We start from the raw sequence: 15,104 nt of genomic DNA, 5'->3' as shown, positions 1-15,104 counted from the left end.
TCACTGTTCCCATTACGTCTTTATATCACTCTTGATCCTTTTTCTTCCCTGGTTTCCCCGTTAGTTACAGTTTTCCCATTGTCCTCTTCCTACTTCTTCTCCCCGTTTCTGTTATTCTTTTTCTTGCCCTGGGTCAAAGTTCGACGATAAAAAAACTTGGGGGCATATTATCAAGAAACGGCGTTAAAACGCCGTGTGTTGATAATATGCCCCACACTTTGTCCCAAAAAATGAACACAGGTGCCCGCTGGCAACAACCACCAGCACAGATAAAAACCTTCCCTCTATCTCTTGCGAAGGGGCACGTCAGAAAGGAAAACAACGAACCGTAAGCAGACACCACGGCCATCTTTCTACATTTTTCACAGAGGTCCCAGTGCAGTGGACGTCGTAACCTCGCCGAGCAAAACACAATGCGCAATACTATGAAGGAGCCAGAATTAAGGGCATTCACAATTAAGATGAAGGTGCTGTTGATTTCGGTAGAGCTCATTCCGTGGTGTGCTCGTGAGGCTTTGGGTGCATAGGGGGTGTGGGCGAGCAGATAGGGATCTGCTTTCCTCTTTCGGAGAGCTTTCTTACAAGTGACCTAGAGGAGAAAGTTCCAGGAAATGAATAACCGCAGGAAATTAATAACACAACTGAGGCAGAAATGGTTTCAGTTACCACAGAGTGACAACACATGCGTTGCCTCAGAGGCTCTGCTCTTGACGGGGAGCTGCTGTTGTGAGTTCTCCTCCTGCAAGACGGCAGGGTAAGTACTACCGCGCGTGCACCCGGACGCTGGGGGACCTTTCTTCAACCTGTTCACAAGGTAGGTTACCAGACATCTCTTACCCGAGGGCGTAATAGTGAGAATTTCTTCACCTGGAGAACTGATGACGTCACAATACCTGAACATAGTACATAAGGTTGCAATTAGATACTCTCTTCTTTATTTGAATAAGTTATGGATTTTAAAATCCGTCATTTACTTAACAATGCAGCAATCGCTTTACTTTGGCCAAGACGATGCTATTATGTGCTTCACTAGTGAGCAGCTGCCTCGAACTTAACAAATACGAACCCACATGCTCGAAAGCACAAAATGATTTGTACATTTATTGACCAGAGGCTGGCTGGACGCTCTAATAGCCAAAAAACAATAACAAACAATAACCAAGTGCACCACAATTCACAGAGAAGAAGGCTACTGATGTTTATTTAGTATAACCAATTTCAATACACCCATTTTTTCTACGTTGGGAGGAGGCATGGATTCCATTTGTGCATGTTTGCTTAATTGTTCGCGCATTACTTCAGGCATTATTATTTACAACCGTCAGGGGCACAGCCAAGCCTGGTTCTAGTGGTTGGGCTGGGTGGTCCAGGCCCACCCAAACATGAGCCTTGGGCGTTGGATTGGCAAGGCGGGCATTCGGCCGGTACCTGAGGCTCAGTGCCCGAGGCTTGATGTGAGCCGGTTTTTCGCCCACATCAGTGTTCGGGCTGGCTCTCCTGATCCGAATTCAAGAAGCTGCTGCAGCCTTCCTCGCAGCCCAGCACAGATTATCGCGGCCCATTGTCACATATAGAATGACAATGGGCCAAACCCAGCAGTCACAGCATGTGGTGGGAGCTCCCGCCCTGACCTTAGGGTATGACAGTGAGGCCTCACCACGGTAGATGCTGCTACTGCGGGCCAGAGTTTTCACTCCCCTTGGAACAGGAAGTGGTGGGGGCAATAAACAGGGTTCCGCTCCCTCCCTCCTCGCAGTGGATGGCTGGCCTGGCTCCAATGCATGCTGGTCAGGCATGGCATCCTCACTGCTCTACCAATCTCCCATATCAAACTCAGAATTTAACCAGAAACCTACCGCCGCCTTACCTGTCTCTTTGAGATGTGGCACTTATTTTAGAGGGTTTGTCAGCAGATGCCCTTGGCAGCGAGTTTCCTGTGCCTTAATGCTTTTAAATTACCCCAGTCAAAGGAGGGCCACCACAGAAACTGTTATGGTTTTTCTGAGAGACCAAATGTTTGAACATGTACTCCTTCATTGGAAAAAATATAAAGCCCTTTCAATCAAAACCAGCAAAACTGAAAACGTTTACACCTGTGGTTTATTTGTTCAGACAGCACAGTCATTAACTGCTGCCTGCTGGGGTGTATTAATATAACCAGGGCCACTAGAATTATGCAGCATTGGAGGGCCAAGTTATGTAGCAGGGTTGCAATTTAGAGCTGGCTCCCTTCCAGTTAAGGCATTTACAAGTAACTGGTCTCTAACTAAAGATGACAGATGCCATAACTATTTAGATTTGTGTGAATCTGTAGCCCATGTCCTTTTTGTATGCCCTCTCTATGCTGCCCCTCGTCGTAGGTGGCTTAGACCCATTTGTCTTAGGCTGGCAACTCTAAATTGTAAAGAGGCACTAAGGATATTGAGCTCTGATTGTTCACCCTATATAGCGGTGGCAGTGGCAAAGTTCCTAAGCTGGTCCTGGATAGTACGCACTCGAATTCTTACCCAATATGCTGTCAACTAGTATCTTTTATGAGATTAGATTCCTTTTAAGTTCAGTGAAATATTAGCTAATTGTATTGTTTTTATCACATTTTCGACAGAAATTAATTGGATTTAATGGATTTCTTAAAGTTTGTAAATAGTTTTATGATATTTATTGTGTTGCATTTTATGTACCAATGTGCTTTTAAGACATACTGTCGAATAAAGCTTTTTGAATTGAATTGTAGCAGGGTTGCGTAAATTATACTGCAAGAAAAGGAAAATTATGCAGTGTAATGCTGCAAATTTAATGATAGTATTACTTTAATATTTTCTCAATTTTACACTTGTTGATGGTCTGGGCATTGGTTGCACATTATTAGTACCAGTTTAACACTCAAATATAGAAATAAGCGACAGAAAGGTGACCAGCCCAGCTTTGCAAAGGGCCTTCTACTGCGCAGTCACACGTGCAGTTGCGGTTTAGATTACTTTTGAATCGTTTGAGCTGGGAACAAACTTTTTTTGTTAAAACTGCAGATTATGTGGCAGATGATGGATTATGTGGCAAATGCAACAAATCTACATGCAAAAAATGCTGCAGCCACACAATCACATAATTACAGTACACATTTATATAACCTGCAGCCTTCATTCTGGATAGTTCCAACCCAACTATTCCTCTTTCTGAAAAAAATGGATCATTGTATTAAAAACACCTGTTGAGTAGAGTGCTACAGAATGGCAGAAAATTCAGTGGAATGCACTATGTAACAACTCAAATTGTATGCACCTTTCCTTTTCTGCCTCTTTCAACAACGCTCTGCCTTTTGACTCAGTTCCACCAATGTCTGTAGCTCACTTTATTTGCCCTCAATGAACACATCACTGTTCTTTTATCACAACATCAACACACAGTGCTTAATTTGTGCAGATCGTTGGTAGCGGTTGGCACAAGCACTCATTTTAACATGAGATTTTGACCAGCGTAAGAGAAAGAAAGGCAGAAAATGAGGAGAACACAGTCATAGGAAACTACTGACAAAGGAAGAAAGGAGAGAAAAATGAACCTGCAATAGTGAAATAAAGAGACAGGAACAGTAGGATGGTGGAAGGAAGCGGGATAAGGTGAAGCCAAATTTTTGGTGGTTGCCTTGGTACTGAGCAGCACTTCATTCAACAATTCCGACCAAGAGCTCCTTAAAGAAAATCTGAGCACTGACACACAAATAAAGTGTGTGTGTGTGTGTGTGTGTTTGTGTGTATAAAACAACACATTTTGTTTGTGTTAGAGGTTTGCCTCTTCTACTACAGAGCTAATGGTGAGGGCCTACTTCCAGCCTTTTGTCCATGATGTCTCTTCCACAGAGCACTCACAATGAGAATCTCTCTCTTGCATTCCAAAGGCCATGGGCAGAGTTTGTCTTTTCTATCTTTTTGTCCATGGTAAGAGTCTTTGCTCTTTTTACATTAAAATTGGGCATCTCTTTGCATCTGAAGAGTATCTAGTCACTCTTCTTCAAATCGTATTTCAATATTGATAACACTCTCATCATTACTTCTCAACTGATGATTTCATGCTCACAATTTCAGATATATAAATATCTACCTTTACCCCCATTATTAAATTGAAGAGAATCATTGATATCACTGCATCTTTTTGCCCTATAATAACAAATACATTTCACACTAATTTTAAATAGTCACTGGCTATTTACATTTTCATCATCTTTTCCTATCAAATAAATACCATTTAGTACACAGCATATCTATGAAAATATTTAAATAAGTAAAATACTATTCCAGGCTCCTCTTCTCATGTACACATATCTACTGAATAAGTCCTGATAAGGGGAGACAAAAACACCAAGCAACATGAATTTCATCCAGTAGTTCCCTCTCCTTTCCAGACACTTTTTCAACAATTATTAACTTGTACACAACGTTTTGGCTCATCATCTGTTTCCTTCATCAGGGTGTATATGGATAATGGCCTAATAGACAGGAGGGGGCTCAGAGATATGAAGGGGAGCATGGGATATGGGTGATTCATGGACCTCATGATGAGCTTTAGGAGAATAGTGAGTGAGTTTCAGTGGAATAATGGACTTCGCAGTCCTGACCAATGTCACTGGCCAGGTAAACAATAGAAGGCTTACTTTACCATAACATTATCATAAAATTATCCCCCTCATACTAAAAAGTCAATGCTTCTCAAAAGGTTGCAATTCGCAAATGTGGGCCACTTTTTTATTGGGTGCCCGGGCCTATATCTGGTCCCAATCCGACTCTTGGCCCTCGCAGTGACGGCTTGAAGGCCAATAGAAAATGGCCACGTTAATTTGTTCCTGTTCTGGAAGTTGCATGATTGGGCTGTGTTGTGCAGGTACAATAGGGGCATGGTGATGGGGAAAAATTATTTCTTTTACACTGGCTGCCTGGATATTTCTTTTTCTGTTCTGTGCTGGAGAAAATAAGTTTGTTTATCCTAATTCACCTTTCGGGACCCCTGCAGCTGCTTATCAGATCTGACTGTGAGGCAGAATTCTATGTACCAAGTAGGAAAGACAATCTGTGACTATTTGTTCTTATTTTTAAAATCTTCAAAGGCCCAGCAAGACACATACTTTGTGTATGCTTCATTTAAATCGTTTTTATCATTATCATGACCATGGATGCAAGGCCAAAATAAAAATGTCCAGATAACTGGTGATTAATGATCCTGCTGGAGAGCAATCCTTTGATGGTAGCTTTGAAATGCAGATAAACTGTATTGTATGTGGATAGCTCAGTGGGTTACTGTCTTTGTCACAGTGATTCTTGTGGTACTTGCAGTTCAGAAGTTACAATCCTAACATAGGACAGTGACATATGAACTGTCATCAATGAGCTGCATACAAACCTGAATGGTTTAGTTAGGACTTCACATGTTTTTTGGTGTTGCGATATAGTTAGGCCTTCCTCAGTCTTTCATTATTCTAATGTTGCTAAAAAGAGTTAGCTTGGGCAGATATACATTTTTATTAGTAAAGCCAACCCACCAACCATTGGGGTATGCTTTAAATCCTGAGTTTGTGCTTCTCCAGACCACACCCTCTTAAAATATACTGCCCACCAGTATGGATGACATGAGTCCTACACCTTATAATCCTCATTGGTTTATGTGACATTCCCTATACACTGATTTACCTACTTGTATGATTCATTATCTCTGTATAATGTGTGCGTGATGTAAAGTACTGTGACACCCTATACTGATAGGAGTAGCGCTATACAACACATGAAATGCATATGAGAGAGGGGCTACAGAGAGATGAAGGGCACTGTTGGAGGGTGGTAGTAATGGTATCTACGGAGAAAGAGATCATTGGTGGGGCGCTAAACAAGACTTTCGCACTAGTGCTAATACCGGCCCTCTCATGCCCTTTCTGTTTTTTGTTTATTTAATTAGCAGTCAGGTCATGAGTGCACAAAGACTGTTTGGTCGGCCCTCTGGGGCCGCCCAAACAAGTCATTTCCACTCTGCTCTCCTTCATGCAGGCTGCATTGGCTGCAATGCAGCCTGCATGGAGAACATGGCCTCCACATAAGCCCCTGGCTGGGCGGCGTCCCGACCAATCACAACACTGCTTGCAGTGTTGTGATTGGCTTTGCGGAGGGAGCCTGGCTGCCTGCATCCTGTTCCTGCCAGAGGCAGGAGAGCAGGAGTCGATAAGACGTGGGACCCGGCCAGCGGAAAGGTAAGCTGCATTTAAAAAAAATGAATATTAATAAATTAAATCTACCGCGTGACCCCGCCTGCGTGAACCCCCTGCCCCCTCTCCCGGCGAGTCATGCCGGCAGCGACTGCCGCAGTGGCCCAACCGAATGCACCATTGGCCTACCCAAATAAAAATTCCTGGAGCCGGGCCTGGGCACAGCTATCAATAGTGCAGCTGATGCAGTGTCACCAGGGCCCAAGTATGTGAGGCGTCCACTGAACCCTAGGTACGGCTGTCTTTTACTATTCAGCAGGGGTATGGGGTGGCAGAATCCCCATGCTTGCATTTTGGCACACACCACCTTTGCCAGATACTGTCTACAATGATAACTCTGTCACATTTCATCAGGTGACAGAAACCTGAAGTTTTTTGAGTTACAGTGACTCGAATAGACTATGGGTAAATTAATGCGAAATCATATGTTTAAAGAATCCTGTGGTTTGTGGGCGTTAATGTTGCAAATCAATGTAATTAGCATACACAGTTTTTAAGTATATAAACTCATCCCATGCTGTTCCTGTAAAACTATAGAAGTAGAACATCCGACATCAGTTAAAGAACGTGCCTTGAACTGCCATTATTAAGCAGATCAAATATGACATTAGTTTACACGCCATGTCCTGAGTTGCCATGTTTCAGCTTTACTGTAATTCTACTGTCTTCATCAGGAACAGCTATTTCTAGAACAACATATTTCAAGATCATCCTTATTTCCATTTATGTGATCAGATCTTATACAAAGGATGCTGATGGGCCTGCAATGGAAAGGGACGTCACGAGGAGACTCGGCAGAAAATTGATGCAGCCTAGATCTGAATCTTCCACAATATCTATTGCCATTCAAGCCACAGTTTTGAACGTATACAAATCCACTGCCACTCATGCCACTGTAAGCTGTCAATTTTTTTCCAGGCACAACTCAGTTCTACCAATACTGGGACCATAAGTAACGCTCATAAAGCAGAATTTTATTGTAGTTTCTCTGCTAAGGAAAGCTTTGGCTTGATAGTGGGTCAAAGGTTCACAAAACAGTGATGCAGTACTAAATGCGAAGGGGTTCAGTGTAGGTGGCTTTATGTCAGCCTGCCAATTGGGCATTTGCCCATGAACAGTATTATCCTGTAGTGGATTATTTCTAATTTTGTTTAATTCTGCAGTTTTATATAGCGTCAACTTGAACCCAAGGTATTGGAGCACTTTACACGAGCAACAGTTACATTATGCAAAGACACATTAATTGGGTCTTGCGTCTAGCGTTGCAGTTTTCAGCACTGCTCGCGCTGCGAGAGACCTCTTGTACGGGGTTCAGAAATCGAGCCAGGAATCGCACACGCTTGTGCGTGTGTTTTTCCTTTTGTGGCCCGCTATTGGCCTTTGCGTGCGTCTTTTTATTAAAGACAGCAGGCAATTGGCCAAAGGCGGGTGCATTGCTCCTCCCATGGCCTATTGGTGTCTATTACGCGCACCAAAGGCCATGTGGTTTCAATTATCATGCCCAGACATGGGCGCGATTATTGAAACTACATGGCTCTCTGTGGTGTGCGTGCGCTCTCGCGCCTAGCGGTATTTTTTTTTTTAAATCTCCCAGTCAACGTGTGAATGTGCACATACCGTTGGAAGCGTTTTTAGGAGATGCCCGGAACAGTACTATCCTGACGGTGGACTAGGTAGAAAAGGTATGCATTTTTATTTAGATTATGTATTTGTGCTACACTTACTTAATAAAGTTTTTGGTGTGTGTTTTTGACATACTTGTTTTTTAGATCCAGTGACATTAATTTATTTGACTAGAATGACAGGCTGTTGAGCCAACGCGGAGACTCGAGCCTGGTTTCTCAAATCCAAAATCGGCAACTCTGGCCGTAACACCAATTTTAAGATATCACTTTCTGCTTCCCATTGCTTCTGTACACTGGCAGATGCCATCGTGCTACTTGTCATTAACTACTTTAAAAATATATCTTGCTGTTTAATGTTTCAATACTCCGGCAATGGATTGTCAATGCATGCCTAAACTTTAATGAATAAGTGATTCAATTTAATTTGAAAATACCACACTAATGACATCTTATTTTCCCCAAAATACCTTATTTGAGAAGTTGTGTTTTTTTCCGAGGGCCCATACAATAATCACTGTTCTATACTTCCCAATTCTGAGAATTGCTAAATGCATCTCATTGTTGCAATCTCACAATTCAATAATAAATTGAACAGGCCAGACCATCTTTTCTTTATGACATGCATTGCACATCTTTATCAACAGTTGCAATACTGGAGGCTTACATAAAGAAAGTTTCACACAGGCAGACAGCCAGACACAGTTAGAGACTGTAAAACATGTAGTGATACACCGGTACAGAGCCCACCCCTCACGGTCGCACACACTATTATTAAACAATGAAAGAGTCCCACACAAGCAGACAGTCATACTCCAATGAGTCTCACCAGACACATTTTCAGATAGAAACCAAGGGCCTGATTACGAGTTGATGCGTTATTGATCACCCCTGAGAAATACTGATACAACGGGGTGCGTTATTGATCGGCTGCGATAATTAACACCCTGATATGAGTTTTTGGGGAATAGCATGCGGTTTCTGGCATTTAACGCACATAAGTGCAAACAATTCCTGTGGTAAACAGGGATTTACACACAGGATGGAATTTAATGAGACACTCATAATTAATCCCCAAGTCTCATAACAGGCAGAACGTCTCACATAGGTGAAATCTTACCCAGAGAGCCTCAAACAAGTAGAGCCCTACAAAGGGAGTGAGCAACACATAGGGGCGTTTAACGCACATAAGTGCAAACAATTCCTGTGGTAAACAGGGATTTACACACAGGATGGAATTTAATGAGACACTCATAATTAATCCCCAAGTCTCATAACAGGCAGAACGTCTCACATAGGTGAAATCTTACCCAGATAGCCTCAAACAAGTAGAGAACTATAAAGGGAGTGAGCAACACATAGACCAAAGATCTTCAAACAGACAGGCGCTCGGCTATGGAGGCCCGGGAAGTTTCCAAGGGAGTGTACATCCCTCAGCAAAGTTGGTGCCTCAGCAAAGTTGGGCCAGAAAGTTTTTGGAGGTGTTGGAGGAAGGCGGGTGTGCCAATCCATTCAGTTCAAGATACCTTGGCTTGCAGCGATGTTTGTTATGTGAGTTTCTAGGCTGTCATCATTTACACAGACAGACCATCATTCAAAGTGTGCGGTGGAGATGAGCATGCTGGACTGGTGCACCAGGCTCACAGTGGTGTCATTCCAGAGCAAAGATGCCCAAAGCTCGACTCCTGGGGCATTTGGATTGATTACAAATGAATAGAGGAGACTCTTTGGGTTGAGGTTCATTGCTTTTGATTCCTTTTTTCTTTTACAAACAGACAAAGGTTATTGCGTGCTGGAGAACTCGCAGGAGGGGCCACAGGGGAGAGGATCAGATATGTGTGCATCTCTTAAGGAAGGAAAAGGAAAAGCAGCTCTTAAATCTGCATCTACTGTTCACCTGTGGATGCTGCCTACATCGTGGTGGGACTGTGATGGCCCGTGCTTGCGTTTATTTAAATTACACAGTGCAGGTTACCTCTGTGTGGTTATATTTCGGTCAGAGTTTCATAGGAAGAGCATTTTTTCTTTCACTAATAACTTTGGTGCCCATTGAAACTAATCCGCACCAAACTTCCCAAAAAGCAATATAAATCATCCACCTCGGTTACTTCCTTGAACGCACGGGATGATCCGCCAAGCGGGACTAAAAGAATTGTATGTCACATAACATTAATTTGCCATGTTAATTCTCATTGGAAACTCATGTTGCAGCTACAGGATAAACAACTTAATAGAATTACACGGAAATTGCAGAACTTTAGACGTTTACACAGAAAGTCTGCTTTTTGTGATTTGATGTAAACCTGTTCAGCCATAATTCAGGAATTAGCATTTAAAGAGGTGGTCGTGAAGGTTTTAAAAATTGTATATCTTTACTGTTAGTCCCGCAGGAGCTCTGCAGTTCACACATATAAAATGTAGTGATCTCTGATTGCCCAAGGATTTTTTTTTCCTGTCTGCCCTAAAGTACCACAGATTGATTGGCTAGCCCCAATCGAAACAAAATGTTTGTGGCAGCCATTAAAGGACTCGCAGAATAGGTCCCTGTTTCATAAATAATGTTTTGTAAAACTAGTATATGAGGGTAGAGTAGGGACATCATGTCTCCCTAGCACTTGTGTGTTTGGGACGCCCAGAGGGACTCCAACAGAGCCTAAAAATAAAATTTCAGCAAACACATATATATATGTGTTGAGGGAGGGTGGCAGTTGCAAAGTGATACCAGGCCACTAACTTCCTTTTTGCTCAACTGCACACTTTGATTTTCTGATGATTTCCTATGCTTATTGGTGTTTGTCCACCACGGTCATGCAATAAATATGGCACAGTAACAAGGATGGTTACTGTAAGATGAATGAACATGTAAAGCATAAATGTATAGTCATGTTTACAGTTACAAGGGTTTGGCTACAGGGAAGTGCACGCCTCTCCTTTGATCAGTGAAAGTTTAGTTAAGCTCTGATATTGGGTAAGTTGATGAACAAAAGGGTGAGTGATATGCATGTGATACACAAAGTCTGTGTACAGTGCTGTGTTCACGCATTACATCTTGCATTCAATACACGTGTGGATTTGCTGTGTTCACTTGAGGGTGTCCAGTTACACAAATCTGTAATGTGAAACTTATGATTTTTTCCCCACAGAAATTAGAATTGCTTTACATTTTTGTCACAAGTGGAAATTACCTGATCCAAGTACCAGGCAGGAGAGCTTTTTACCTCCATATATATGTTGTATGCCAGTGGGTGCTCATGTGTTCAGGATCCAGCCGCGGTCGGTAGTAGGAGTACCTGCAGGGCGGTGACGCGGGGAGGGGGAGTAAACTATGGATTACGGAGGTTTACAGGTAAGTAAACATATAAATTAATACAACAAATTTCGTTGCGTGCACTGCATCGCATTTGGGGATGCAGCGCACGCAACAAAATTCGTTTTATTAATTTATATGTTTATTTACCTGTAAACCTCCGTAATCCATAGTCATAGTTTACTACCCCCCACCCTGCCCCTTCCCCTCCCTATGTCACCGCCCTGCAGGTACTCCTACTACCGACCGCGGCTGTCCGGATCCTTCATCACAGAAGAACACTGCTGCGATGCCATAAATGACATATACATTATTTTCATTTTAAAATTCCTTCTTATCAGGTGTGTATGGAGAAAAGGAGACCACCATCTTGAAGCTCCTGCAACTGAGAAAATGCGATCTGAGATGAGATTCTATACTTCAGGAGATACTACAGAACCTAGGGACCCTGGCCCAGCAGGAATCCATCAGTGAAACACAGTGGAGTTGGGGGGGGGGGGTGATATTGCCATTGGAGTGGTAGCCAGTGCCCAGCACCCAGAGAGGCACCACATTGCTATGGAAGTTCAAACTTGAAGGGGAGGCCATGAGAGCAACTGGCTAGGTCCCACCCCTGAGACATAGCTAGAGGAGCCCTAGACAATGGGGCCACCAACAACTTGACGGAGTCTTGGCCTTGCCTACAAACATAGGAAAGAGAGTTGAGAAGCTCAAGACACTGGCCTGTGTTGACTGGAGTGACGGTTATACCCTCATATGTGGAAGAAACACGACGTAAGTGCCAAAACAACTCCAAGATAATGAGAGGCACATCTCAGTCCCCCTCAGGTGGTCTTTCAACCCAATATCAAATTGTGAGGATCGATACTCCTGCACGAGAGACATGTCAAATGGAAAGGGCAAGAAAGACCCCTCATTTAAAGTAATGTGGGTCAAACCAGGGTTGTGTAGTAACACCGCAGATGGAGACATTAGAACTAGAGGGGTTACAGTGGGTGCAGAAGCAGACAACATTCTAGAATGCACCCACAGAGAGATACCATGGAGCACCCAAACGTAGTTGCGTCTACAGATTCTTATGAAAGTGCTTTTCATGGAGAGCAAAGACCAAATTGTGCAGCATGTCAGGTTGAAAGATGTCATGATCCATAAGGGTTCCAATCTCCAATTATTCCATGCATGACCTCTCAGGAATCACATTGAGAACGTATAGAGACTTCCTGCCTGTCACAGACCATCACAGAGAACAACAAAATTATTACCAGTGGGATAATTCTTTATGCATACTGCTCCCAAGGGAAGGAAGGTTTAAGAGAGTCTGATCCAAAAGTAAGCAAAAGACATCCTGCAGCTAAAAGAAAATCAAGACAAGCAGAAGGCTAGAGCTGCTCCTCTGTCTGTCTGGCAGACGGTCAGGCACAACGGGAGTGCTAGAGTGATCCCCAGGGATTCAGCTGAAGCACAAGGGGTCCCCCAGAGAAAAGACGCAAGAGAAAAACTAGCGATTCACCAGAGGAAATTTGGTGAAACACTGACCCTCCAGTGCTAACACAACAGTGACCTTAAGTCTAGCTTCACTTTGAGGACTGGGATTCATTTGCAAGTTGGTGGGGACAGTCCAAAGGGACCCGTAGCAAATATTACTAGACACTATTCGAATGTGCACTTTGTGCTAATGTTTATCTCTAACAAGGGGAGGATTGTCACCTCGTGCGTTCAGCTATGGACAACTATGTCACTTGAACGAGAGATAAGGGTTGGGTTCGGATGCCCCTGGTTCAGTTTGATTTGGGGGCAGGTGGGGAGATTTCTCAGTTACCTGAAAGTTAGAGATGATGTAGAGTTTCCTAGGGCGGGTAGCGCAAGCTTGCAATAGCAACATACCATTTAATCTCTTATCCTTTAACAGCAAATGGTTACATTCCTCAAACAAAAGGAAACCGCTCTGGAGTTGCATCAGGAAAAGAGACCCATCTGCTATAAAGCGACCAATTCTGCATGCATCAAACTATGTCCCAATCAATTCTGGGCATCCTCTGACATGCAGTCATTGAGGATGGCAATTTTCACAAAACAGGAAACGGGATCAGGGTCAAAAGAGATAAGGAGGAATGCCATTTCAGACTTTCAACTCACACTCCACCACAGACCTTACATCTTCTTGAACCTTTACACTCATAAAACAACCTTTATATTAGGTCTGCTTGCAGAGGTTGAGGGCCACCTTATAATGGGAAACAACTTCATTCTGGAGTGGGATCTTGAACTTGAAAGAATCCACAACCCTTCGGACCAGGACTTTGTATGATAGATTTAAAAAAAGTGGTCAATGGACCTGGAAATAGTGGATGCTTGAAGAAAATTCCATCCTTAATCTTCTCCTTTTCTAATTATGTCCACTCCACATTCTCACACATTGATTATATCTTTGTGTCACTCTCCACTCTTACCTCCGTAGTTGGGACAGACATCTCACACTCCAATCTCACCCACACAGAATTATACTGAGGGGAAGCCTTAAGGGGTGGACAATGGCGTTTACAGGTTAACATCCTCAGGGAAGCTGATCTAAAGAATGGACTGGCAAAAGAAATAGGAGAATTCTCTCTGGCTAACACCCCACACAATGACGACGCAGTGATCACCTGGGACACCTAATTTGGCAACAGGTGTGGCTAAGAGGATAGTCAAGTACTAGCTCATAACGGAGCATAAAGAATTAGAAACACTTTACTAGAAAAATCAATCGTGGAAGATCCTGCCCTTCCTGACCATGATAACAGGCTAATTAGGGTTCACAGGGTGACTAGGAAAGAAGCAGTCCTCTTACCATCAGGCCAGATATTTTGTGGGGTCAGGGAAATAAAACGAGATACCTTCTTGTCAGAAAGAAGTGACATAAAAAGGCAAAAAAACACATAACCAAAATTAGGAGCCCTGATGGCTCTTGGGCAATCTGGGAAAGGGCTAAATATGCAGCTTTTAGGGAGTTATTTGAATCCTACCATGCTGCAGCCATGCAATGTGGTGAAGACGTTCAAGCCTACCTAGAGAGCAACACATGGCCAGCCCAGGCGAAAGAGCCTAGGGACTCCCTAGAGGTGCTCATAGGCATGGAAGGAATAAGGTAAGCCCTGAAAACCATGTATCTTAGTAGAAGACAGGACCCAACAGCTTCCCGGTACTCTTTAACATATCATGGCTTCATCATTTAGGCAGGCCTCTTTAATACCTCCATAGAGGCTTAATCCCTGATTCATACCATGTTTGGAGCTGATGTGTACCTTATGTCTACTCCTGAGATGCCTTTTGAGGAATGCTTCTCACATAGGCAAATAGCCCTCCTTTACTCTGACGCAAAAATATTTTGCAAAATCTTGACAAATAGATTACACAGGCTACTAACAGCCTTGATTGATCCAGATAAAGGCCCTCATTTACTATATTTTGATGAAAAGGAGTGCCGCAAGCTTTCCTGCTGTGCTACAGTGCATCAAAATAAAATAGCAAAACGGTGTAATTTCTACAAGATACGGTGCATTCCTGTCCTTCTCCCCTGTGCCGATGCAAAAACAGCAGCTGTGTGCCAAAGTAGACAACCGTGCCTAATTTTGTAAGGGTGCCTGTGTTGCTGAATGAATGTTTTTGTGCAGGCCGGGACACCTTCCTGCAAAAACAATAACTGATGACATTTTCCTCTTGCATAGCAAGAGGAAAAAGGAGGAGAATTCAATTTATTTCTCCTTGTTGCGCCACTTTCACGCCTTCCCTGGGGAGACGTAGGATTCTGATGCATTCTCAGCTTTACAAAACGTAATTCTGGAAATGTGTCATGTTTCATGAATGTTACGTAGGGTAACCACAGCAATACCCATGTAATGCCCTTCTCACACACAGTAATGCGTGAAAGAGGCCCATATTTCCAAGGCTACAA

General features: G+C 43.2%; 1 protein-coding gene across 2 annotated transcripts in view; it reads left to right on the top strand.

Annotated features, from left to right (window-relative positions):
- The first annotated feature begins 621 nt into the window (after window positions 1-621).
- The window catches only part of LOC146798103 (C5a anaphylatoxin chemotactic receptor 1-like), a 50,997-nt gene continuing 36,514 nt past the window's right edge, over window positions 622-15,104 (top strand). The window contains exon 1 of one of the 2 annotated variants that reach the window (XM_085627922.1): window positions 622-754. The gene's annotated coding sequence lies outside the window, so the exon portion shown is untranslated. Of the gene's footprint in view, window positions 815-15,104 lie in introns of both variants that reach the window. The other variant, XM_085627921.1, reaches the window with a different exon arrangement.

The sequence above is a fragment of the Triturus cristatus genome, chromosome 9, assembly GCF_964204655.1.
Source record: "Triturus cristatus chromosome 9, aTriCri1.1, whole genome shotgun sequence".
NCBI lineage: Eukaryota > Metazoa > Chordata > Amphibia > Caudata > Salamandridae > Triturus > Triturus cristatus.
Note: the sequence above shows the minus strand (reverse complement) of the source record. Positions and strands in the feature narration are given on the sequence as shown.